This window comes from Elgaria multicarinata, chromosome 4, assembly GCF_023053635.1.
Source record: "Elgaria multicarinata webbii isolate HBS135686 ecotype San Diego chromosome 4, rElgMul1.1.pri, whole genome shotgun sequence".
Taxonomy (NCBI): domain Eukaryota; kingdom Metazoa; phylum Chordata; class Lepidosauria; order Squamata; family Anguidae; genus Elgaria; species Elgaria multicarinata.
The window spans coordinates 27765827-27790724 of record NC_086174.1 but is presented as its reverse complement, the minus strand read 5'-3'; positions in this window follow the sequence as shown (position 1 = coordinate 27790724).

Genomic DNA, 24898 nt, shown 5'->3' with positions numbered 1-24898 from the left:
GCCTTTGTATGGGGACCTGTATACTAGGACAAACCCACCCCTACCCACAAATGTGGGGATAGTTTAGAGGAAGGACAAACTTTGTTTTGTCTCTTCTATGAACCTTATTCCCTCTATCTATTCACCACTGTTGGCTTTTTAAAAGTCCTCTCAAGAGGGCTGCATGGACCAACTTGCACCCATCCCAAGAGCTGCTTGTTGAACACTCGCCACTTACATGACCCCAGTGAGCAGCACTGGGTGGACTGCAGGGTAGACCACAGAGACTCGGCAGTGGGGCACGAGCACATGCTCCCTCAGTGAGCTGCCATAACTGTGGATCATTCTTGTCTATAAAGATTCTATTTGTGTAAATGGTGGGGTTCAAGGGGAAGCATAAGCAATATTACAGGCAGAAAAGTAAGCAGAGATATATAGTATTTAATTAAATAGAAAACAGGTAAGCTTATTATTTCAAGGATATTACTACTTTTAAAACAGGGTTTGTACACACTGTTACCACCAATCAGGTACTAGAATCTCCCACTTCCTATCCCTAACCAACCTTAAGAGCATTCTCCTTTCAGGTTCCACCCTAGTTAACTCAAAAGCCTAACACAGGGCTTGAATGACAGTCTACATCCCTTCAGGTTCAACTTCCACCGGGAATCTTCAATCCTCTCCTCCATGCTTCTCCATAAGTCTTCAATCTGGTCCAGCAGCTGCTCAATCTCGGACCAATACCTATCACTCAGGCTTTAGCTCTTTCCTCTGATGACTGCTCCTAAAGTCTTCCTCTCTCCTCTCTCAGACCTTCTTCAGCTTCTACCACATGTGCACTCAGCTCATCCCCCAAGGCTAGTCGCTGCTGCTCCTCTTGGCTGATGTCTTCGTCAGGCTCCCCACAAAGACACCTTCTCAGGCAACTCTCCAACCATTCTCCTCTTGACAGATTCCTCTTGACAGTGATCAGTGGCTACAATTTCTGATGGCTATGTGTTAAGCCTATATGACCAGTTGCCAGGGAACATGGATGGGAGGGTGTTGTTGCACCATGTTCTGCTTCTGGGTCCCTGGTTGACAGCTGGTTGGCCACTGTGTGAACAGAATGCTGGACCAGACTGATCCAGCATGACACTTCTTATGTTCTACCTTTTCATATAAACAGAGAGAACTTGTCTTAATTTTCACATCCTAGTGGTAACAGGAACTGCCAAGTTACAAACACATCATACAATCTAACTCCAGTCATGCATAAAGGATTCATTTTTCTTTTGATGTTAACACCTTGAGTGGTTGAAATAAAACACACTTTAAAAGTGACCTCTCCTAAGATAGCTACTTCAGCCTCATGAAATATTACTCAAAGTGTCATGATACTGAATGGGATGAGATGTGGTCTCCGGGGATGGGGAGGATCACCTCAGAATGAATGAGAGACATTCCATGAGTGGAGCCTGCCCTTTTATTTATTTATTTATTTATTTATTGCATTTGTGTACTGCCCCATAGCTGAAGTTCTCTGAGCAGTTCACATAAGAGACCTTCTTGCAGAAGGCTTCTTCGTTTCACTGAAGGCAGATCCTGAATCCATCCCAAAATACTGAAAGCTCAAACTTTCTGCATGTGACATATATTTGAAGGACTTATGGGTTCTTGTTGATGTCAGGTCTTGTTCCCTATTAGGTACACTTCTTTGGTTTTGAATGTTGCAAATCTGCAAGTGGAATATCCTACAGGTCATTCATGCCTTTAACGTGATTGGTTTCAGGACTCTCTCATCAACTGCCATTGTAATCTGACTCTAATCTTCATTATTTCTTTGTCCTTTGGTGGCTGTCTTGTTATTTTATGACCCACTAGACTTTTTCCTTGTTCCCATCATGAGGACTGGATGTTCTCTAGGATGCTTGTCTATGCATCTATCAAGGGGATAAAAGGAAGCAGCTTGTCCACACTACTGGAAAGGACTGATCACTGTTATATCTTCCACTGTGTCTCAGACCTCTGGTGTGACGTACTGAGTCCTCCTGAGTCAAGATGACCCCAAAGGTTCAGATCCTGCTCCTTGCAACCTGTGCTTTTCTTTACTTCATCCCTGGAGGTAAGTTCCATTGAGAAGGGATGGGGGAAAGTTTTCCAAGAAGGGTGGCATTGTGAAAGCAACTCCTAAGTGATGCTTTAGACATGGCAGGGGAAAGACATATCATGAACAGCGATGGGTAATTTTGACATCATCTCAGTGGGCTTGTGCAGTCAACTTACTAAACCATGGTTAGGCGACTAACCCTCTTGCAGCAAATGTTTAGTGAGCATGTTTAAACCATAGTTAGGAATGGTTCACAAGTTATGCTAAATCATGGATCACAGGACATGCTAAGCCATAATGTTTAGCTCAAAATGCTTAACCATCATGGCTTAGTGTGTCACCTGAACAGGGTCAGTGTGTTGTAGAAAAGCAAGAACAGGGTTCCATACAGTACAGCTGATTCATTTAGTAGGTGGAAAACCCCATAAGCAACAATAGGGCTTTGAAAGGTATCTTCCCTTTAGTCTTGATAGACTCTTATTGAAGATTTATTTATTTATTTATTTATTTATTTATTAAACTTATATACCGCTCCCATAGCCAGGGCTCTCTGGGCAGTTTATAGAAATTCTAAAATTGAGGTAAAAACAAATATACAAAATTTAAAACTCTAAAACACAGTACATACACACATAGAACATTAAAAACCAATTAAAAACTAAACATGTGGGTAATTAGGATGTGCCGCCATATGCCTGGGCAAAGAGTGCCCAGGATGGAGCTAACGGCACATTAAAGTCATGAGGTTGCAGCAAAATAGAGTGTTGTCTTGGCTTTGGCTAATTTAGGGCCTATGGAGGCAACCAGACTAACTGGGATATCAGGCATTTGGAAAGTTGTGGAATGCAAGAGTTTGCCAGGCACTAGGAGTAATTGCAGAATCCTTCTAGGAAAGAGTTGTCATGTTAGCAGCATGGAAACGTCTCCTGGGATAGGAGAGAACAACAATGAGTGACTTCAGCAGCTTGTTACTAGTAAGACTCACTGGAACAACGAGGTCTTAGATCTCTGGGTACTTACACCATTTTCACAAAAGCTTCCAAGAGACGAGAACAGATGGAAACACCTTATGTTTTATATAGTTGGATGCTAATCCTAGTCCAGCATTCGGTTCATACAGTGGCTGACCAGCTGTTGATGGGAAACCCACAAGCAGGACATATTCCCCAGCAACTGGTTATGTATGCTTACTTCCTCTGATACTGGAGCTAGCATAGAACCATAAGGACTAGTTGCTATTGATAGGCTTCTTCTCCAGGAATTTGTCTAATCACCTTTTGAAGCCATCTAAACTGATGCCCATCACTGAAACTCCTAAGCTATTCCTTTGACATGGCTTGATTTGAAGACATATCAAGAACAGAGAGCAGCAAATTCAAGATCATGTCAGTGTGTTGTAGGAAAGCATGGAAAAAACCTATGCAGAAATAGGTTTCAATCCATCACAGCTGGTGCTGATCCAGCTGATTCATTGCAGATGGAAGGTGAAATAATGAGATGAGGCAAGAAGTTGGATTTAAAATAGGGGCACATTTATTTATGAATACCTGCAAAGGAACGTGGAGGACTAGGCAGACATCCTATCTTGGCCAACATCTTGGCCATAATTGGGATTGGGCAATCCATTCATATCCCGACCGTTGATGCATGTCTATCGCCACCTGTCAGGATTCCCCTTCTGGGGTAGGTTGGCCTTCCGATGTCACTCCCCCTCAGGTTGCAAAACTCTGAGTGAGTGAATAAGGTTGGCCTAAGAAGTAACCCTTATCCTGTCCTCTGGTGCCGCAGGACTCCCAGCTAAGGGCCTCAGGTATCACCAATCACCACAACAGTGCCTAAGAATGCTCACCAACCTTATCCTTGCTCCTGATGACCGCACACCAGCCCTCAGTCAAATTTGACCAAATTCAACCAATTAGTCTAGTCAGTACTCCCCTGCTGTCTTACAGTGTGAAGTAGGCGAAAAAACTCCCAAAAGAAATGATTGAGAGCAAAAATTCCTACTTGCTCCCCTCCCCCCCCGAGGGGCAACCGGCAAAACCACACTGCCTACAGGGAGGGAACTGCAAAAGATGCAGAGAAAGCTGGGGAGGGGAAGTGCTCCATAAATACAGTTTCCAGTCCCCTCCCCACATCAGTGCCGCCAAACGGAGGCAGCCAATGGCTAGCCTCCACTCATCTCTCTCCCCACCCCCACAATGGCCTTTGAGTAAGGCCTTTGAGTAAGTGTAAACCCTCCATAAGGAAGAATAGGACTTTGAAAGACACCTTTCCTTGATAGACTCTTTGCTAAAGCTGGAGATTAGGGCATTTTAAAGGCATGAGGTTGCAGCCAAGAAAAATGGTAGGTCTCTCCTTTGGTTAATTGAGGGTCTATGGAGGCAACCCAGACTAATGGCATATCAGCTCCTTGGGGAAAAGTGGGACACTGGTGTTTCTCAGGTACTGGAACCAAGTGCAGAATCTTACCAGGAATAGGATAGCCAGGAAGTCAAGTCACACCAGCAACATGGAATTTTGCGATGGGATAGTTTGGAACCACAGTGAGTGACTTCATCAGCTTATTATTAGCAGGAGTCATCAGAAGGCTTTAATCTCTGGGCACTTATACCATTTTCACAGAAACTTCCATGGGAAAAAGGGGATAGGATAGCCTTGTAATGTTGTATATAGTCAGATGTTAATTCTAGTCCAGTGTTCTGTTCACACAGTGGCTGACCAGCTGTCAACTGGAAACCCATAAGCAGGATATGAGTGCAATAGCACCCTCCCTCCAGCAACTGGTTATATACACTTTACTGCCTCTGATACTGGAGACAGCACATAGCCCTCAGGACTTGACAGCCTTCTCTTCCACCCCCTCCCTTCTAAAGCCATCCAAAGTAGTGCCTATCACTACAACTTGTGGTAGCAAATTTCATAGTTTGTCTATGTGCTGTGTGAAGAAGTACTTCCTTTTATCTATCCGGAATCTCCCACCAATCAGCTTCGTGGGATGACCTCGGGTTCTAGTATAATGTGAGAGGGCTCAAAATGTCTCCTTATCCACAATCTCCACATCATGCATAATTTTGTACACCTCTGTCATATCTCCCCTTTCTTGCTTTCCCCCCAAGCTGTTGTAACCTCTCTTCATAAGGGAGTTGCTCCAGTCCCTTGATCAATTTTTGTTTTTGTTCTCTGCACTTCATTCTTCTTTAGTCAATCAAGATTATTTACCACTTCTTAACATAGGTTGCATTATGCAGTGACATCATAGCAGCTCAGCCAATAGTAAAGGGCAGGGGGACATGCAAAGACATAATATTTCAGCTGTTTTGGCTATGACCTTTTACTGATGGATTTATGGAAAACTGCATGCTACACAGTTGCAAATCATGCATAAGACTCCTCTTTGAAATTGTTATATTAATGAGAGGGTTTTTTCTGAAAAAGATGCACTCCTATGTCGAATGTGTGACCGTGAGCCTCCAGAGAGCACTTGTAGTTCAGACAGTGTCTGTGAAACCGTCACTGGTGTAGGAGCCTGTGTTACAAACCGACACTATCAAGGTAAGATACTTTCACGGAGTTCCTAATATCTTTAGCTTTTGATTCCAAAACCATCCCCCAAACTCCCTCTTCCTTTGGTCAAAGTGAAACAAATGTGAATATATAGTACAATAACAGGAATGGGTGGGTTCATAACAATCCTGCTACTAACTGGGTATACATGGCATCAACAATACATTTGAAAATATCAATACTGGCATATAATATGGGATGCATGGCGTGTTTACAGTCCCCCTTTTGTCCGCAGGTTGAGGTCAAGGAGTGACACCCCCTTCCATTAACTTCCAACCTTGGGCATGGCATGTATTGCCAACATTCTTAGTGCATTAATGTGCAATACTTCTTTATCCTGCCCCTTGTTTTCTTCCCATGTCATTTATAGGAACAACCCACAGCCCCACAGGCCATTGTGGTGCATCACAGCTTCTGGTTTGTCTTGCCACTTCAAGCACTTCCTTCACACACAACCCTAGTTCACAATTCCATTGCTAAGCTCCCAGCTCCTGTCTCTTCCAATAACGATGTCTTCCCACTTCTGGAAAGCTCAAGAAATTGAGGGAAAGAATCACAGAGGCCTCTGAAAGTAGCTGACAGATTGTCTCCTCAAAGTGTGTCTCTGACTGTTTCTGCTGCTCCTGCTGACAGGAAGCATAATGTAGTGCACTACCTGAAAACATAGACCAACATGGGATGCAGCTTTCATGGCCAAAAAGGTTGCTCAGCTCTGATTATGGCATCCCACCTATCAGATGTTTCCTGTCCTGTTTGCATTTTGGAATCCATAACACTTCTAAGATAATCGAAATACACTGTCAGATGAATCCACCAAGTGTGTCAGTTAGAATTGTGCACAGCCCTCTCACCTCACCTTGGAGGCTGATTTGGGTGATCTGAATTGGTCCCATTTTGGCTCAAGGCATTTTGGGACTGGGCCAACCCACTTCAGAGTCATTTCTGAAGTAAAGTTCATACCACCACCACCACCCCGAAGCGGATTGGCTATTGGGGGTTCCGCTGGTGCCCATGAAAGCTGGGCACAAGGCCAACTGTGAGTCATTGGACTCCCCCCCCCTCCACTCCCCCCCAGAACTCAGAAATGGTGCCCCAACATCCATGGAACTTAACTTAGACATGCATCTTTGATTAAGCCTGCCATTTCAAATGAAGACGGAACTATCTGTCGTTTCCCTAGATCTAAGACTGCAAATCTCTCTTTCTGGCCACCATAGTTTGCAACCATAGATCTAAAAAACCCTCATAGCTCCTATCTTCATTTAAAATTGCAGCTCTAATCAAAGATGTGCAGCTAAGGTAACCCTGAAGGCCATAGGGGCAGCAGTTCCATGTTCTGGGCATGAACAGGAAGGGAGGGGACAAAAGTAGAGGGAAGGAGTGAGGGGAGTGAGCGGGGAGTCCAATGCATCCAATTCACAGTGAACTTATGTGTACAGTGTTGGGTTCAGCAGTAGACTCTACTTTCCTTATCTGATCTGTATAATGGGGATATGAATCTTCTACTGATGGGATATGTAATGAAAGCAAACCACTTGGATTGTAGTATACTTTGGACATTTACCGTGAATCAATTTTAAGGAAAACACTCAACATCTCACTCTCTTCCCCCCCTCCTTCCTCACCTTAGATGAAAAACTATATAAGATAAAGCATTATTGCTACCCAACAACGGGTTCATGCGATCTTGGCATAGACTTCCTAGTAATAAATGCTCGCAATGAAATCACATGTTGTGAAGAAGGTGACTTTTGCAATGATGACTTGTAGACAAGGCTGAGAGCAACCGGAAGAATCTCAATGCACCTGAAGACCTGCAAGTCCTAACTTTCAGGATGACCATTTACTAATTGTTGGGGGAAAGGGAGAAATAAAGAGACAAGATAAGTATATACGGTGTAAAATTTGGGCCACATTTATTGATGATCTGCAAAGGGAGACTGGGCGGGCCCTAATCTACACCAGCAACTATATTAGGCATTGTATTGGGTGAAAACAGTCTGTCTGATGAGTGGTGTCTTATGATCACCACCACCAGGCCATACCCTTTTTGGGGAGGGTAGGCCTTCCCAACAGCCTGGGAGGAGTTGAGTTGCACTCAAAGTTGAGTTGGCCTCACAGGTAAGCCCTATCCCCCAACTGGGGCTGCACAACGCTTAGTGGAAGGCCTCAAGCATCACCTGTAATCAGAACAGTGCCACAGAATGTTCACCATCCCTTTCCTCTAAGCACGCCTGCCCCTATAGCCACAAGAGGGCAACAATCTTATTGCTTAGTCTCTCCCCCACACCCCACCTGCACAGAATAACTCCTCACAGACCCCTTTGCAGATCACACAGGAAAAGATCGTTGCCCACATCGGTTAAGTGGACCCTGTCCTGTCTGTATAGCTACCTCCTTGTCTGAATAACATTGTGATGAGGAATAAAGCCACCACCGTGCTTCAACAAACTAGCAGTGATTTCTCTATTTACCTTCTTGCAGACCCAATCCAGGGCCTGTGAGTTCCAACAGTCCCTCCAGACCTTTCTGGGAATCATATTGGACCATAGAATCTCTATGCCCAACCAATGCTGCCGTATGGCGTGAGGGTCATCCGAGGCCTGCCAAATCAGGGCCTTCCCCTTGCACAGCCCAAGGTCACCCCCACCCCAGATAAACTGCTGGCACCTGGGGGGGGAAGCACCTGACCTTACTGGAATAACATGGGCAGGAGGCACTCCCACTGCATGCCACGTCCGTCCAGCCCCTGGTTGCAGGCACACTAGCTGGGTCTGAGCTGTGTTCTGCAGCCTGACCAGGAAGCCCTCCATCCGGCCCAAAAAACCATGTTGTGCCCAACAATGAGCACATGCATTGGTTTATGCACAATCCAAAGATCTAGAAGAGAGAAATGTGAGAACCATAATGACACCAACCACACTACTAGTGTCCCAGCAATCGACGGACATAAGATTGAAAAGCCTTAGAATGCCACCTGCCCACTCCTTTACTTCCTGGGATGAAAATCCCAATGCAGCAGTTATAGAGGCTGCCCCAATATGAAAAGAGTATGTGCCAAAATGGAATGCACCCAGACCCAGAGCCTGCAAGGCTAGTTTAGTAACGGCCCAAAAATTGGTTTTTCATCAATGGAGCTCCATTTTCATGGCAGAACAATGTCCCACCATCAGACTTCCTCAGATTACAAAAGGCCCACAGGGCCTTTTCTGGACAAAGCTCTGCTACCCAAGAAGCAAATAATGAAATCCTTACCCCCAAATCCTTTTGGTCTGTCTTGGACCTCCGAATATTGATAATCACCTCCTTGGAGGATCAATGAATGTCCTGAAATTGCAGATCTCTATCCAATGTGTCATCTTTAGATGACACCACTAACTCCAAAATCCTCAGTGCTCAAAATAAATAAATAAGGGGAGGTCATAAGGGCCACTGCATGAAATAAGGACACCTCATACATAGAACTGTACACTGATGACCAAATCCCAAGTAAGCCCACCAAATTATTCAGGGATAAAGGGTGCCTAGTTTGGGCAATTCCCTTGCCCAGCCCTGTAGGGTGTGCTGCACCCAGAAATCTAATGTGTTATCCTTCACACCCTTGATTTTAGACCAGGAGGCAAGAGCAGAGAGCTTACGAAGTGAATACATGCAGAATTGGAGAAGATGCTCTATGGGTATATGGCACAACTGCTGGAGTTGTGAGATGGTTCTAAAGATGAAAAACTCCCTACCTGCCTTATCATCTGAAATCCTGGTACTGGGAGCTATGGAATGCATCATGGCTTGTTCAGCTTCAACTCTCCAATCTCCCAAAGCTCCTCTGACATGGTCTCCGGAAGTGTCCGAGCCCAAGGCACCAACTCTCAGAAACTTTGCACCTGGTTTCATGATAAAGCATCCACTATGGCATTGTCCAAGCCAGGAATATACCTAGCCTTTGAACCAGATGTTATGTTTAAGACAATGCACGGTGAATGCCCTCATGAGGGCCATCACCATGGGGCTTCTGGAAGATAGGGTATTAACAACCCTAACCGTGGCCTGATTAGCACCACAAGACCTCACCATTGACACTGCTGCATTGAAAGATGCATAGCGCACAGAACATAAGTGTTCAGGTATGGCACCATTAACCGATCCACCCTTCAGGAAGGACAGGTTACAGATTAGCCTGTATTCCCCTGGCACTTTCTTTGGCACAATCTCCAGAGGTGAAGCCTGCAAATTTGGTATAGGAGGTTTAGGAAAGGGGCCTGTAACCCTACCACATGCTAATTCCTTATCTATCTTGGCTTTAAGCATGGATAAATATTGAATGGCAGCCTAAGGATTCAGTCCTATGTAAGTTTAGATAGAAAAATGTCCAAGAATTCCCAGCATGCCCCAGCCAGTATTGCTCTTGGAGGGATGCTGAGAATTGTAGGACTTCCTTTTTTGTCTAAACATGCATAGGATTGCACCGTAACTCTCTTACATACAAATAAAATAGGATTGTATAAAATTATATCACGCTACTCTTGCAAGTCATCGAGAGGATGAGAGGGTCCTATCCTTAAAGGGTTCTAAAGGGACAACCTGTGAATCTTTTTGAAATTGTGCAAGCTTAAATTTTACAGAATGAAAAGTTTCATGATAATGTTCATGTACGCATCACACCCTTTAAAGCATCTGTATAGAACTCTGAAAGAAAAGTTACAGAGGAAAGAAAAAACAGATTAAAAGAGCTTATCAATACAAATCACTCCATCTGCCCAAGCATTAGTCCTTTCAATTAGGTGCAACTCTTGGCTGATTTATAGAGGTGAAATGTTTTCGTTTGAACTTTCTTTCTCCTGGTTTGTTTCTTTCTTCCAGTGTTCTATAGATACATATTAAAGATTATGATTAATATGAAAAAATATTATGAATTCTTCCTTTCTGTAAATTTTAACCTCCTACATTGGAAAGAAATGAACAATTGCCTGTTAAGAAGCAATGATTTTGCCTGTTAAGGAGCAGTAACTCTGTGATTTTAAATTTTTAAAAAGGTATGTGATTGTACATTGCATATTTGTTTTCACTCATGGTAAGATGCTAGAACTGTTTTCATAAATTACCCCAAAGGGAAGCTGGTAGCTTGAAACATGCAGGTCATTGGATTCTCAGAAGAAATCATTTCCAACACCTCTGACTTCTTTCCTCTTTTCCATGTATTTATTGCACCATTTACAGCAATGTAGTATCACTATAGTATTATACTGGAAATAGGTCTCTCAAGTACATTTGCTTATGTTTATAAGAGACTTTGGTAAGAGAAAGTCTATTTTTGAAATTGAAGGGATCAATGGAGTTCTTGGTAATGTCAGGTCTTGTACTCAGTTCAATAAACTCCCCTTGGTTCTCATTGTGCCAAGTCTGTAAGATGAATCTTCTATAACTAGTTGATGCACTTTGTTGACTATAAGAATCTCGCTCTCCCTCTCTCATGCTACTTCCTCACTATAATTTTAATTATTGTTTTGTCCAAGAGTAGCACATGTATGATTTCATAGCCCACTGTGTGGACAAAGGTTGGAGTCAATCCAACCTTCCTACAAGGTAGGCCCTTGGACCAAACATCCTATCTTCCCAGACCAACCCTCGCCCTAGCCCCATTCCCAACCAGGACGAGCCGGAGATTCCCTGAATAAAAAACACACACACTTATTTATTTTATTTATTTATTTATTACATTTTTATACCGCCCAATAGCCGAAGCTCTCTGGGCGGTTCACACACTCAGCTAAGGGCCAAAACAAGTTTAATACCATTCTGCTAAAACTAACACGTAAGGTTTTGGATGGAGGTAGTAGCAGCAAAGGGGGGAGGGGGAAAGGAACGGAAGGGAAGGAGAGGGAATCAAAGGAAAGATGAAAAAGGGACAATTTACAAGGAGCCAAGGCTCCAGCTAAAATCCTCAAACACACAACACACACCTAGCCATAAAAGCGGCTAGCCTTGTCTCAGGAAATCCAGACACTTAAAAAATAACCAAAATAACCTAGCTTATTCCGAGTAGCCCATCCATGCTACTTGAACCTGATCGTCCCCCTTAACCTACATGTTATTCCACCAAGCTAGAACAGAAGATGAGCATCCCAACCAGGATACCCTTTTTAACCCTTTTTGGACCTTAGGGTCCCATGATCTCCCCGAACCAACCCCAGCCCTGCCTGGCTCCTAACAACCCTCCCCCCGTAGAGGGGGCTTCACCTTCTCTCTCACAACTGAACCCAATTATCCTAACGACCAAGGAGATAACCTGCAGGTGAGAGGCCCAGTCTGACCTTGGAGTCACGGCACCAAGGGCTTCACACTCCCACCCATACTCCACATACCGTCGTAGCTACACAGCACATACCAGAACAGATACAGAACAAAAAACAATACAATTAAAGAGCCAGTACAGCCGGCAATGCCCCATGTCCTTCACACACTGGGCCTTCTCTTTATGTCATCATGTCATCAAGGTGATAAAAGGTGTTGACTCATCAGCCCTGCTGAAAAGGACTGGAGATCAGTTTTTCTTCTACTGTGACTTAGAGCTCAAGTGATTCGAGATGTCTCCAAAGCATCAGATCCTGTTCCTGGCCATTTGTGTCTTCCTTCATCTCATACCTGGAGGTGAGTTCTATGAAGAAAGGCTGGGAGAAGGATTTTCAATCAAGAGTGTCAGAAAAAGCAATAATTCCTTTGACAGGAGCTTGACTAGAGATTAGTGAGAGTTCTGGTTCATTCTTGACCAGAATATATCCATTTCACACCTCCCCAGGACAGAATGCTCACTATTCAAGAATGTGTACATTTGAATAATGCTCACAAAGATGCTTTCGTCAATGGGAGAAAAATACATTTATTTCAATGATGCACACAACTGATGTGTACATTTGGGGAAATGCACATGAAAACTTGCACAGAGTTTTAATTGAAATGATAAAAAGCAAAGTTCAAGTTGGAATGTGTTTTGAGGTGTAAATTGGAGAACTTCACTAAGCTCAGGTCTTACTGATTTGTGCATCCTTAAGCTTGTCACATCCAGCAGTGGAAAAATGTTCATTTCACTGTGTGGTTGTAGAAAAGCATGGAAGATCTATCCATGCCCATACAGATGTAGCAGATGTAAACTTCCACTTTTAGAGCTAGTGCTGATCCAATGAGTGAAATTCCCTGATTCCTGAGTGGAATTCAGTGCTTAGCATATCATAGCAAATGCCTGCACATATCTGGCATACTGTGGACAGAAGAATCAAGCATTCAGTAAAGTGTAGTCTCTTTTCTGAAATGCCTGAATCATGACTAACTGTATGTTGAAGTCAGCAGTTGGCTTTGTTGACAGGTGAGATTTCCAGACTGCTGACCTGGGCTTTTTCTGAATGCATCGCTCATAACAAAAGGACATTTTATGGTTACTCAGAGATGTTTTCTCCAAGTATAGGGATTCTGGCAATTATAGGGATCAGGAGATGTCACTGAAACAGCTCCCAGGGTCCAAGACGACAACGTTTCATATAAGGTTAAGACGTTTCTTCTACCAACAACTTATAGGCTAGCTTGATAGCTACATAGCTCTGCATGTTCATTCAGATCAGGAATAGCTTCAGTACTGAAGCAATTTTGTTCAGCTGAGATTATAATCTGAGCAACTGTGCCTCACCCTAAGTCACGTGGTCTCAAATAAGAACTGAGGACAAACTGCCTGTCTCCTCCAAGGGTACAGGGGGTGGGAAGTTGTCTCCCCCCCCCCAAAAAAAAATAGAAAGAAGACTCCTCAACAGCTAGCTACACTTTTTTAAAAAAGCATGTGGAAATCCTGTCCCCCTCTCCAAGGAGAAAATTCTCAGAAATTTCCCCCTCCCTGCAAAAGAGGCGGCGGGGGGGGGGGGGGGGAAGCCTCTTTCACAGGGAGTGGAAAAGTTCCTGGAAATAGGGGCAAGTTTTGGCACAGCACTATCCTAAAGCAATTCCAGAAACAAGTGGAAACATTCATTTCTGGAACACAACCTACCCCATTCCATAGGGGAATTGGTTCATTTCCAGTTGCAAGAGGAACTGCTAGCTCCCTATTGCACAAACGGTGGGGCCTACTGGTGCATTGGCACCATTGGATATTGACTGTAGTAGGGTCATCAGTTGTCCTGGAAACTAAATGGGCCAGGGTGCCGTGTGCTAGAAAGTATTCCAATGTTCCTTGGTGAGAGGTTGGTGAGGTTGAAGATTTTGAAGGATCAGGGATACAGTTAACAAGACAGATAAGTGGAAGGGAGGGGGACAGTAGGAGAGATTAAACATTTTTTTAAAAGGGAGTGAATTGGATGGTTTGTCAATGGGGTTTGTATCTCTCTCTCTCTCTCTGCATAAGGGATTTGGATTTTGTCATCAGGAGGTGTTTGTCAGCTAAACACTTTTAGGAAGGGTAAAGATCACTAAAAAATACTACAATGCTCAAAATAAATTAACACATATTAGAAACATAGGAATTTAGCCCACAATTGTCAACATTGAGTGGCAGGAGCTCTCCAGGGCTTCAAGCAAGAATCTTTCCTCACCTTACCTGGAGAAGCCCGGGATCAAATCTGAATCCTTCTCCATGTGCTCTGTCATGCTGAGCTATGGCCCCTATATTTTCTGTGTAAGAGGAAGTCACCCTATAGGACAAGCAAACTTTTAAAAATAGACACATACAAAGACACATATCACTCCTAGAGTTTGATACCATCGGTCAGCTCTCAAAGATCTGGGTCAACAAGACGAATCATGAATTGTTTTGCTGTGATGACTGTGAATTATGTATTTAACTTGTACCCTTCTTATGTTGACTTTTATGTAGCCAGGCCTTGAGAGGAGTGATTTGCCCTGAAATTTTGAAATAAAGAAGAAAAGTTAAATATTTAAATTAAGTATTTTTTCCAATAGTTAAATCATAGAATTTTGTTTTCTGAAGCAGATGCTTTAAAATGTCACGTTTGTACCACCGCTGATCCATCAAAGCCTTGTGGTCCACTTAAGACCTGTAAAGTCCACCATAACGAAGGAGCCTGCATTATAATGAAAATTTACTCAGGTAAGATATTTTCACTGAGGTCCTACTGTCTTTTACAGATGTGGGAGAAATCTGTTTGGGGAATTTCAATGAGTTTTCCTGCCCCTCTGACTCCAATTTGGTTCCTGCTGCTGCACCCAACTCGATCTGCAATGACTAAGGCAGTTTGTGGATTTCCTGGGAAATTTGTGCATTTTAAAGGGTGTTCTTCAGTTTGGGCAAATTTCAGCCGTTTGCACAAAGAACAGCTGGGTTTGTGTAAATTATGCAAATTGCGACTGGATTTGCGTAATTTGTGTAAATGACTCAGAAATTGGTGCAAATTGCACGAGCTCCCAAAAATGTGTAAAAACTTTACTGGAGTTTTGGAAACAGCCAGCACCTCTGCTTGCAGACCCAACTTGAGTTGTACATGCTGCAGAAATCCGTCAAGCCAACCCCCCCCCCCCAAAAAAGAAGAACTGTATTTCTCAGGAATCAGCATCCCTATGGTCTATTCCTGAAATCTAATGTCTTTAGGTTTAACAATATAGTGTGGGAATATATACTTCAAATATGCTTTTTTAGTATCATCAGATATTGGTGAGTTTATCACATTCGTACTAAATAGCGTAAACATGGAAACAACTATGAACATGAAAGTATCAATCATGTGCTAGGCTCATGCCATTACCACATTTATAGCCCCTCTCTCTTCCCAGGGTTTTGTGTTATGGAGTAAGTGATGACTCCCGCTCCCATGGATCAATTAAGCTAGATCTGGAAAGTGGAGCACTACAACCATTCACAAAATTCTTGTCACTATACTATGCAATACTTTTTCACCTTGCTTCTTGTCATCTTCCCTATCCATTCATTGCATCTCACCCATTAGATGCTTCCTTTACTTTTTTGCATTCTGCGATCCAGAACACTATTGAAACATTATTAACAGATGAATTCTGCAAGTGTGTCCATTTTTCCAGCACTGATTAGAAGTGATCATTCCCTGTTTTCCTAGCACTGTTCTCCTGACTGTCCCTTCCCTCTCTATTGCTGGGTGTGCTACAAAGTAACTTTGCATAGTAGTCTTAGCTATTGCCTTCTTAGTCTGGGGTTCAAATCTTTTCTTAGCAGTGGACACTACTTTTCTGATCTGTGCTGCAAAATATGGGAATATGAATAGAACAGATATGTAAGGAAGACAAAATAACGTAGATTGTTGTGCACTTTGGATATTTAACGTTATTTAATATTAAATGAAAAACTCTTCCTCAATGCTTCATTCTTCATTGCTTCCTCTTTGGACTTCATCCTAAGGGGACAACTGTTTATGATAACACAAGACTGCTGGCAAGATTCTAGCATTTGTGGAACCACAAAGACGAAACCAGCACAAGATGCTACTATTGAAACCCAGTGTTGTAACACCAACTTTTGCATTGTAGTTGTATAGACAATGGTGAAAGCAACCTGAAGAGTCTCAATATACCCAAACACCTGTATTTTCTTCCTTTTGGGGTTGCTTTTTTCTAAGTCATTGATGTACGTGAAATTCCATGCATTAACAAGCATTAAAGCTACTATTTTGTTTGGAATCTGTGTTTCAGTTATTTAAAAGGAGTCACATTCTAACTCTTATGGCAGCTGAGGAAAATCCTAACACACACACACACTTATACCCCAATCCAGATAGAAGGTTATCAATATGGTCATAGTGTACATGCTAGGGATGGACAAATCAGCAAGTTTTGCTTTTTCTCACATGTTTAAAATTTCAAGTTCTCTCTGTAAAGGTAAGGGCAGCGTTCTCCGGCCTGCTCCTACTGGATTTAGCACGGGCCGAAACAAAGATGCCAGAAGCTCACCAAGTGAGGTATAAGACTTTAATCACACTAAGGGTAGGATTGATACATGGGGAGAATAACTAAAAGATTAGCATACAAGCATGCATAACACAGCGTTAGGAATGCTTAGCAGAGATTAAGCAGCAACTTCTCAGCGTTTGACTCCCCTGCACGGCTTCTGAGTGTCTTCCCTCCAAAAGAAAAATACTCACACCACATAGAGTTTTCTTCAGCAAAGATTTTATTGAGGTATATACGTATAACCGCCCAGAGAGCTCCAGCTATTGGGTGGTATAAAAATGTAATAAATAAAATAATAATGATAATAATAATAATAATTCCATACAAAACACTTCCAGCAGTAACAATATCACCGACCAGCATCCACCACACCTACATTACATTTGTACAGCTTTATATACATTTCATATACAGCATTGCACACAGTTTCATCATCCAATAATTCAGTTAAGGGATGATGCAAGAAATTCTTTCCTGATTTTCGACCCTTACAGTTCAAGCACTAATATAGGCTGACCATATGAAAAAGAGGACAGGGCTCCTGTATCTTTAACAGTTGCACAGAAAAGGGAATTTCAGCAGGTGTCATTTGTATATATGGGGAACCTGGGGAAAGTTTTTCCTCATCACAGCAGTTAAAGCTGTAGGAACTATATTAGAGTGACCAGATTTAAAAGAGGGCAGGGCACCTGCAGCTTTAACTGTTGCAATGAAGAGGAAATTTCACCAGGTTCCCCATATATACAAATGACACCTGCTGAAATTCCCTTTTCAATACAACTGTGAAAGACACAGGAGCCCTGTCCTCCTTTTCATATGGTCACCCTAACTAATAAGCAACACCTGCATGAAGCTTAGTGCCAAGTCCAGTTTTTTCCCCCACTCCAGGGCTCTTCTGTGGATATTTTCTCCCGCTGACACACAAAACCCAGTAACAGTTTAAAATAATAAAACTTACCGGTGCCTAATACTCATGCCCGGCCTGGCCTTCCCAGCATAGTTCTTACTCTCCTCTTTGAGAGAAACAGACACACCAGGCATTGGGGGAGGGTCCTATCTTATACCCTTTCTTCCCTTCTCAATCCCTCTCCCCTCTCCCTTCCGGAGATTTGTTCTGTTGCCTCCTCCTCCTCTTCGCACCTCTTTCTGCCCGGGTGATCACTCAAGGCTGTTTGGCAGATAAGGTCCAGCATCTTGGTGCCAAGCCCAGCTATCTGCCTGTCTCCCTCCCCTCTCCAGGTGTTGACCAAGGCCTGTTGTCTTTTAACTTTTAGTGCATCATAAAAATCAACTAAAATCCTCCCTTCCCCACGACATCACCCATGTGTCCACTATCCAGCGCAGTCTACCCACTTTCCCTTACACTCTCCATCCTGAATATAAAGCAATTTGCAAATTTTGGTCTAAATGAATTGAAATGAATGTCTCACAAAACGAATTGAAATGGAATTCCACACACATATGGTCTTGGCAAACAAGGTACTGCACACAGAAAACGGTGGGTGCTGCTTTCATTTTCAAGGATCTGAGCTTGGGAAACCTCTTCCACAAGAAATAAATTAATGTTGCTCTCCTCTTAGAGATGAGGAATGCAAGGGGGAGAATCTAACTAATCTATCCAAACAGTCCGTTGGATTTTAGCTTTTCGAAAAGCACTCTGCACACAGCCCACCTGCTCCACACTATGTTGCTTAAAGTAATTTCTAGATAGAACAATTTCAGCTATATCCATAATGTAATGAGTAGGTGGTACCTTGTTCTCTCTTGTGTTGAGCCTTTGGAACTATCAGCATTGTTATAAGAAACAGCTGTTTCCAACTAGTGGTCAAGGTCTCTTTTCCCTATATATCTCACTTCTTCCTGCATCATGCTAGCCTAGCAGTTTCTGCAGATAACTGCACGAATGTTGTAAGTAAATACTGTTGTTTGTTATTGTAACATAGATGATTTATTTCTGGTTGATATGTTTTGCATAGATACTCCAATTAGCTGAATGATGTATTACACCTTTTTTGATTGCAATTTGTATGTCTTGTTATACATATTGTTTTAAAGTTTTTCTAACTAGATATTATAAATTTTTAAGGTACAGATACTTGTAAAATGCCTCTAATTGTAAATATTATGATAGAAAGAACTTCTTTGTTTTTTAGATAAAGCCCTGAGGAAGAATGCAACTGTGTTTGAAATGTGTAGGCACCTGGCACTTTGATAAAACTTTTACTAATATTATTGTTGAAGATTACTTGGTTCCACCCTTGCCTTTGCTTATTTTTTACTGTTCATGATTAGCAATTCCTGATTTCATGGCCCAGTGGAATCTCTGTTTCTACAACTAATAAGTACAGAATGAATTTCAGTATGTTTGTGCATGCATGCCATCAAGACGATAAAAGGAAACAGTTTGTCCACCCTGGTGGAACTTAATAGAGTTCAATGTCCCTTTCCCTGTAACTCTGAGCTCTGTGGCCCACAGAATCCTGGTTCCAAGGATGTTCCTCATGGTTCAAATCCTGCTCCTTACAACTTATGCTTTGCTCTGCTTTCCACCTGGAGGTAAGTTCCTTTAACGTGGGCTGGGAGGAGAATTTTTGTTCAATGATTAGTTTTGCACATCTGTCTATAAACTACTTCTTTAAGAGGAACCTGAAATCTCTGGGAATGAAGAATAGATAGGTAGATTAAAATGGACAGAGGACAATAGTAATTCCAAGAGAAAATGGAACTATAAAACTAGGGAGACCACATGAAAAGGAGGACAGGGCTCCTGTATCTTTAACAGTTGTAGAGAAAAGGGATTTTCAGCAGGTGTCATTTGTATGCATACAGCATCTGGTGAAATTCCCTCTCCATCACAATAGTTAAAGGTGCAGGTGCCTGTCTCTTTTGTATCTATTATTATTATTATTATAATTTATTTATATAGCACCATCAATGCACATGGTGCTGTACAGAGTAAAACAGTAAATATCAAGGCCCTGCCGCATAGGCTTACATTCTAATAATAAACTCTTGTGTACTTTTATAGTTGTATGCTTTTCTATGGATGTATTTGTCATGGCCTTCGGCTAGCACAATAAACTGATGATGATGATTTAAATTTAAGTTAAAATTAAGTGTTAAAATACTGAGAGAATAAAAAGGTCTTCAGCTGGCGACGAAAGGAGTACAGTATAGGCGCCAGGTGGACCTCTCTGGGGAGCTCATTCCACAACTGGGGTGCCACAACTGGTCAAGAGGGCAGGAGTCCTGCAGCTTTAACTGTTATGATGAAGACAAAATATCACAAGGTGATACATGCATTCAAATGACACTTGCTGAAATTCCCTTTTCTATAAAACTTTAAAGATACAGGGTCCCTGTCCTCCCTTTCATATGGTCACCCTAATAAAACCATTGGAGTGCATGGGAAAGCATGGGGAAAGATGAGCTCCTATAAACTCCCAGGTACTGCTTCAATATTTACCAATGGACATGCATAAAGTCCACCAGATTTAAAAACCAGGCTATGATAAAGCATGCACATGACAAGCTTATGTTGCACTAAAAAACTGTGAGAACTAGTCAATATTAGAGAGGCATTTTTTGCAGATGCAGTGGGTTGAAACAGCCTCATACTTCAGGCCAAAGAGAAATTACTCATTTGAAGTTCCTAATTTAGCTAGTTCCTAATTCGTCCCTGCCTGCTCCCAGGATCCCCTGTGTGTCATTTACATGGATGACCCCAGGACGATCCTGGGATAAACCTTAGGTCTAGTTAAGGCCTAAGAGAGATTTGGGCCAGTCCATAACAAGCCAATGTGTTCTGAAACTTGACATTGATAAGACTTATAATAACCAATCCCTCTATTATTGCAAATCTATCAATACTCTTCTGAGACCCTGCTTGACAAGGGGTTTGCCCCGGAGCAGATTCGGAGTGGCGGCAGGTCATATACATGGAATAGTAGAGTTGGAAGGGGCCTATAAGGCTATCGAGTCCAACCCCTGCTCAATGCAGGAATCCACCTTAAAGCACACCTGACAGATGGCTTTCCAGCTGCCTCTTGAAGGCCTCTAGTGTGGGAGAGCCCACAACCTCCCTAGGTAACTGGTTCCATTGTCGTACCGATCTCAGGAAGTTTTTCCTGATGTCCAGCCGGAATCTGGCTTCCTATAACTTGAGCTCATTATTCCATGTCCTGCACTCTGGGGTGATGGAGAAGAGATCCTGGCGCTCCTCTGTCTGACAACCTTTTAAGTATTTGAAGAGTGCTATCATGTCTCCCCTCAATCTTCTCTTCTCCAGGCTAAACATACCCAGTTGTTTCAGTCTCTCTTCATAGGGCTTTGTTTCCAGACCCCTGATCATCCTGGTTGCCCTCCTCTGAACATGCACCAGGTGGTCTGTGTCCTTCTTGAATTGTGGTGCCCAGAACTGGACATGATGCAGCCGCCATCCCAAAGCCATCCAGGGGCAAACCCCCTACGTTCGACTTTAAAAAAGTCAGGCACTTACCCTGGCTTTTTCTAAACGGAGGTGTGCCAGAGCTGATGACGCTCCCTGATTGGTCACCATTGGCTGGAGGAGGGCTGGTTCAGGCGCTGTGCATCCATCTCTTCCTTCCCCTCCAGCTGTCCCATTGCTTCTCCCCCATTTATTTATTTATCTGTAGATGCAAACCTTCACATCTACAGATTAAAAAAAACAGCAATGGGGGTGGGGTGAAGGAATGGGGCAGCCAGAGGAGGAGGAAGAGAGAGACACATGGCACCCGAACTGGCTCTCCTTCCTCTGACCTCTTTCTGGCTGCCCTGTTGCTCCCCCCCCCACCATTTTTTTTTTAAATCTTTAATGTGAAGGTTTGCATCTACAGATTTTTAAAAAGGGGGAGAAGAACAGGACAGCCAGAGGGACTTCAGAGGGAGGAGGGCCAGCTGCCCCATTCAACCCCCTCCGTGGTGCTTGGCAGGGTGGTGGCAGTGGCAACTCCGCATTGGTGCTCCTTCCTGTGCATATACTGGGAAGGAGCGCCAATGTGGGACCCCGAGGCCTTGCAGCGCCAATGCAGCACTGTCAAGATGGGGCCTGAGTATCTGAGTAAAGAGAATGTAGCAGAGATTGTAGCTATTTCTGCAGAAGAGGAATAACAAATATGGTCCATTTTAGCACCTACTCTACTTCTTAATTTTTAACGTTATAGCTTCTTGGGTTGCTTAGCACTGATATGTGGTTTTACTAGGGATGGTGCGTGCATCCAAGTTGGGCTCAAAGCCCAGTGATGAATCACCAGCTCAGTCCTCCAGATGCAGTTTGTGGACTCGAGCACTTGCCCAACTCAGGGCACATTGAGCCGGGCAAGTGCATGGCCACCCCCTCCTTTGGCTCCCCTCCATTTTCTGAAGAAATGGTGGCTTGTTCTTGTCTGTAAATGTGCCATTTGTGTTAATGGTGGTCTTAAAGGGGAGATGTATGTGACATTACAGTATGCCCACGCCGTGCTGCCAAGTATCCATAGCCCTCCCAGGGGGTCACCCCATGCTCTGGCTGTGATTGGGTAAGTGGAGGGGGTTTGTCGACTCATATGCAAACTGGGCACGAAATGGTCCATCCATCCCTAGTGTTGTGGGCTGTAGCTGCTCAAGTGTCCCCAAGGAGTCAAAACCAAGGAAAGTTTCCACAAAGCTTTATTGCAAACAATTAACACTTCTGTAACACAAACTAGGCACCTTTATGTGAAACTTCCCCCTAGGCAACTCTATGCTGCTAAGCAAAACAATTGACCGTTCAAAGGAAAGAAAAGGCTTTTCAAATGTCCCAAGCGTCAAGATGGAGGGAACGCTGCTGCCTTCTCACGCAACCTCTCCGACTGTCTCTTTGGTGCTAATCTCGCTGAACGTTTTAACTTCCGGCGATTCCTAGCATCCAGTAATGTTTTGGAATGTTTACCCCTGGAAGTTGACTCCCTGTGGGAATCTACACTGTTGTTGTTCTAACATTTTGAATGGGTTACTGTGACGCAGGGTCTCCAACACTGTAAATGAGTTCTGCTTACTGGTTCTATTTCTTAGTTCCAGCGTGGCTACAGATCCATGTGCCTTGTTCTGCCGGTAATTTTCCTCTCCCAACCCACCTTGAAGCTTGGGACATTTGAAAAGCCTTTTCTTTCCTTTGAAGGGTCAATTGCTGGGTTTGCTCCGCCCACTTCCTGTTCTCCTTCCTTCGCCCCGTTTGCTATCTTATCTGCTGCAGCAGATAAATCACACCAGCCTTATACTGTGCAATCACTGACAATTGCATGTAAAGGACTCAGAAGTTTTTCACCTTAGAATCTGCTTTTATTGTGAAGTACTCCCATGCATCCTGCCTTAAAATTTTAATCAAATTGGGTCATCGGTTGATTTTTTCTTTTTTTCTTTTTAACATTTCCCCTCTCTTTGCAAAGGAGCTGAGGAGCACTCAAAGGATTGCTGTAGCTCCGTGCAGGAAAATTAACAAGGGTCTCTTGCTCCCAGTCCAAAACTCATGACCAGCGGGGCTTAAATAGGGCTGCTGCTAAAAATTTTCAATTTGGTCTCCCATCCAAACCCTGACCAGACCCAACCCTGCTTAGCTTCAGCAAAGCAGCTGGCTCCTATGCATTCAAGCAATTCCCTGGAACTTGTGTTAAAATGTTTTGGGAGGGAGGTAGTTTGTGTGTGCTTATGACTATTGCCCTGCACTGCTGGCTAGGAATGAGGCAGGCAGTGGGCAGAGCAAACCCAGCAGCTCAGAGCAACCCAGAACAATGGAAAGGATTTAACAATGTGCCCTGCAGTAATGTTACAGCTAAACGTAAGTCACGCTAGTATGCCCCATGATTCAGAGAACTGATACAGAGAACCACGTTAGAAAGGGACACTAGCAACGGTATAAGACTAGTGTAGATCCGGGCCCTGTCTCCTGAGAGCCTTGAGGAGACAGACTCTGGGAGGGGCGCATTTGCAGCTGGAGGTTCTTCGGTGAGAACTTCCTCCCCCACTGGCTTGGCATCTTCTGAATCAGAATCTGTTTCTGATGGACTCACTGCATCACCTGGTCCCAACACCGGAGCAGTAAGGGCATACATGACACCTAGTTTCCATAGATGAGCTCTCCCAGCACATGTCTCAGGGTAAGTTTGGATTAAATTAGGAACTGAAAATTCCAAGTGGCTATTTCCTCCTAGTTCACTGCTATTTGTTCCTTTAAGCATCCTGCCACTAGCCCCCTGTTGCCTAGCTTCCTTTTCTTCCTCCTCTCATTAAAATTGCCTGACATGATTGCCCCTGCATGCCTGTCCACAAAATTCCTTCCACCCTTCATTCGAAGAAGCCCTTGCACTTTCCTCACAGAAGCTGCATTGTTTGTGAATATTCAATAACATCACAGCAACTCCTCTAAAGTCAAAGGGTTTTGTGAACTGCCCAGAGAGCTTTGGGTATAAAAATGTAATAAATAAATAAATAATAAAGGGTAGGTAAGGCTGGATTATACATAACATTATGGGCCCATTCAGCCTGCACTGTCTTTGAGTTAAGGTTCCTGTTACTGCTGATCATAGGGAGTACTAGAAAGCAGTTAGAAAGCATGGATCATTCATTCATTCATTCTCACTTGAAGCTCAAGAGTGTTATATTTATGATCATGATGATTCTCGTTTGAAGTAGATGCCCTGCTATGTCGGGTCGCTGCCTTCACTCCTTGGACAGAATTGGTGCCTAACGGAACTTGCGAAGCTGACCCTGAAAAGGAAATCTGCTTCACTGTAAAAAGCTATAGAGGTAAGAGAGCTAAGGCATCTTTTACATTAAGTAAGGCATTGCCTTACTGGGGCTTTGCTTCCTTCTTCTCTTGCATGATTGTAATGGGCTTCATTACATGGGTGGAGATGGGTGATGAAGTGGTCTGTAATTGAAAACTTCCCCTCCTCTTAGTGATCATATACTTGAATGGGAAAGGACCCTCTAGTGGGTGTTTTGTAGCAAAACTTGGACTGCACACTTTAGCTAATCCACTATATTTCATAAGAATCAGGACATCAAGGTTTTTGGAGTGTGTTTTTACAATGGGATAATGAGGAGAAGGTGTGGGACACATGAAGGAGGTTGACAATGTCATCTAAATGACCTGCAAACTTCCATGAGTGGCCAGTCATGAGTGTGCCATATATTGCTGGTGTAGCGATGCTCCTAAAAGTTCTTTGGAAGCAATGTTGATCATGGTAGTTTCAGCTATGTGCCATGCTGGAGGAATTCCATGTTCATAGCCCCCTCTCCTAGCAGAATTTTGTTTATTGCGGTAAAAAATGCATGGCTCTCTGCAGCATTGGATCCAAATAACTTCCAGGTGTTTTGGAC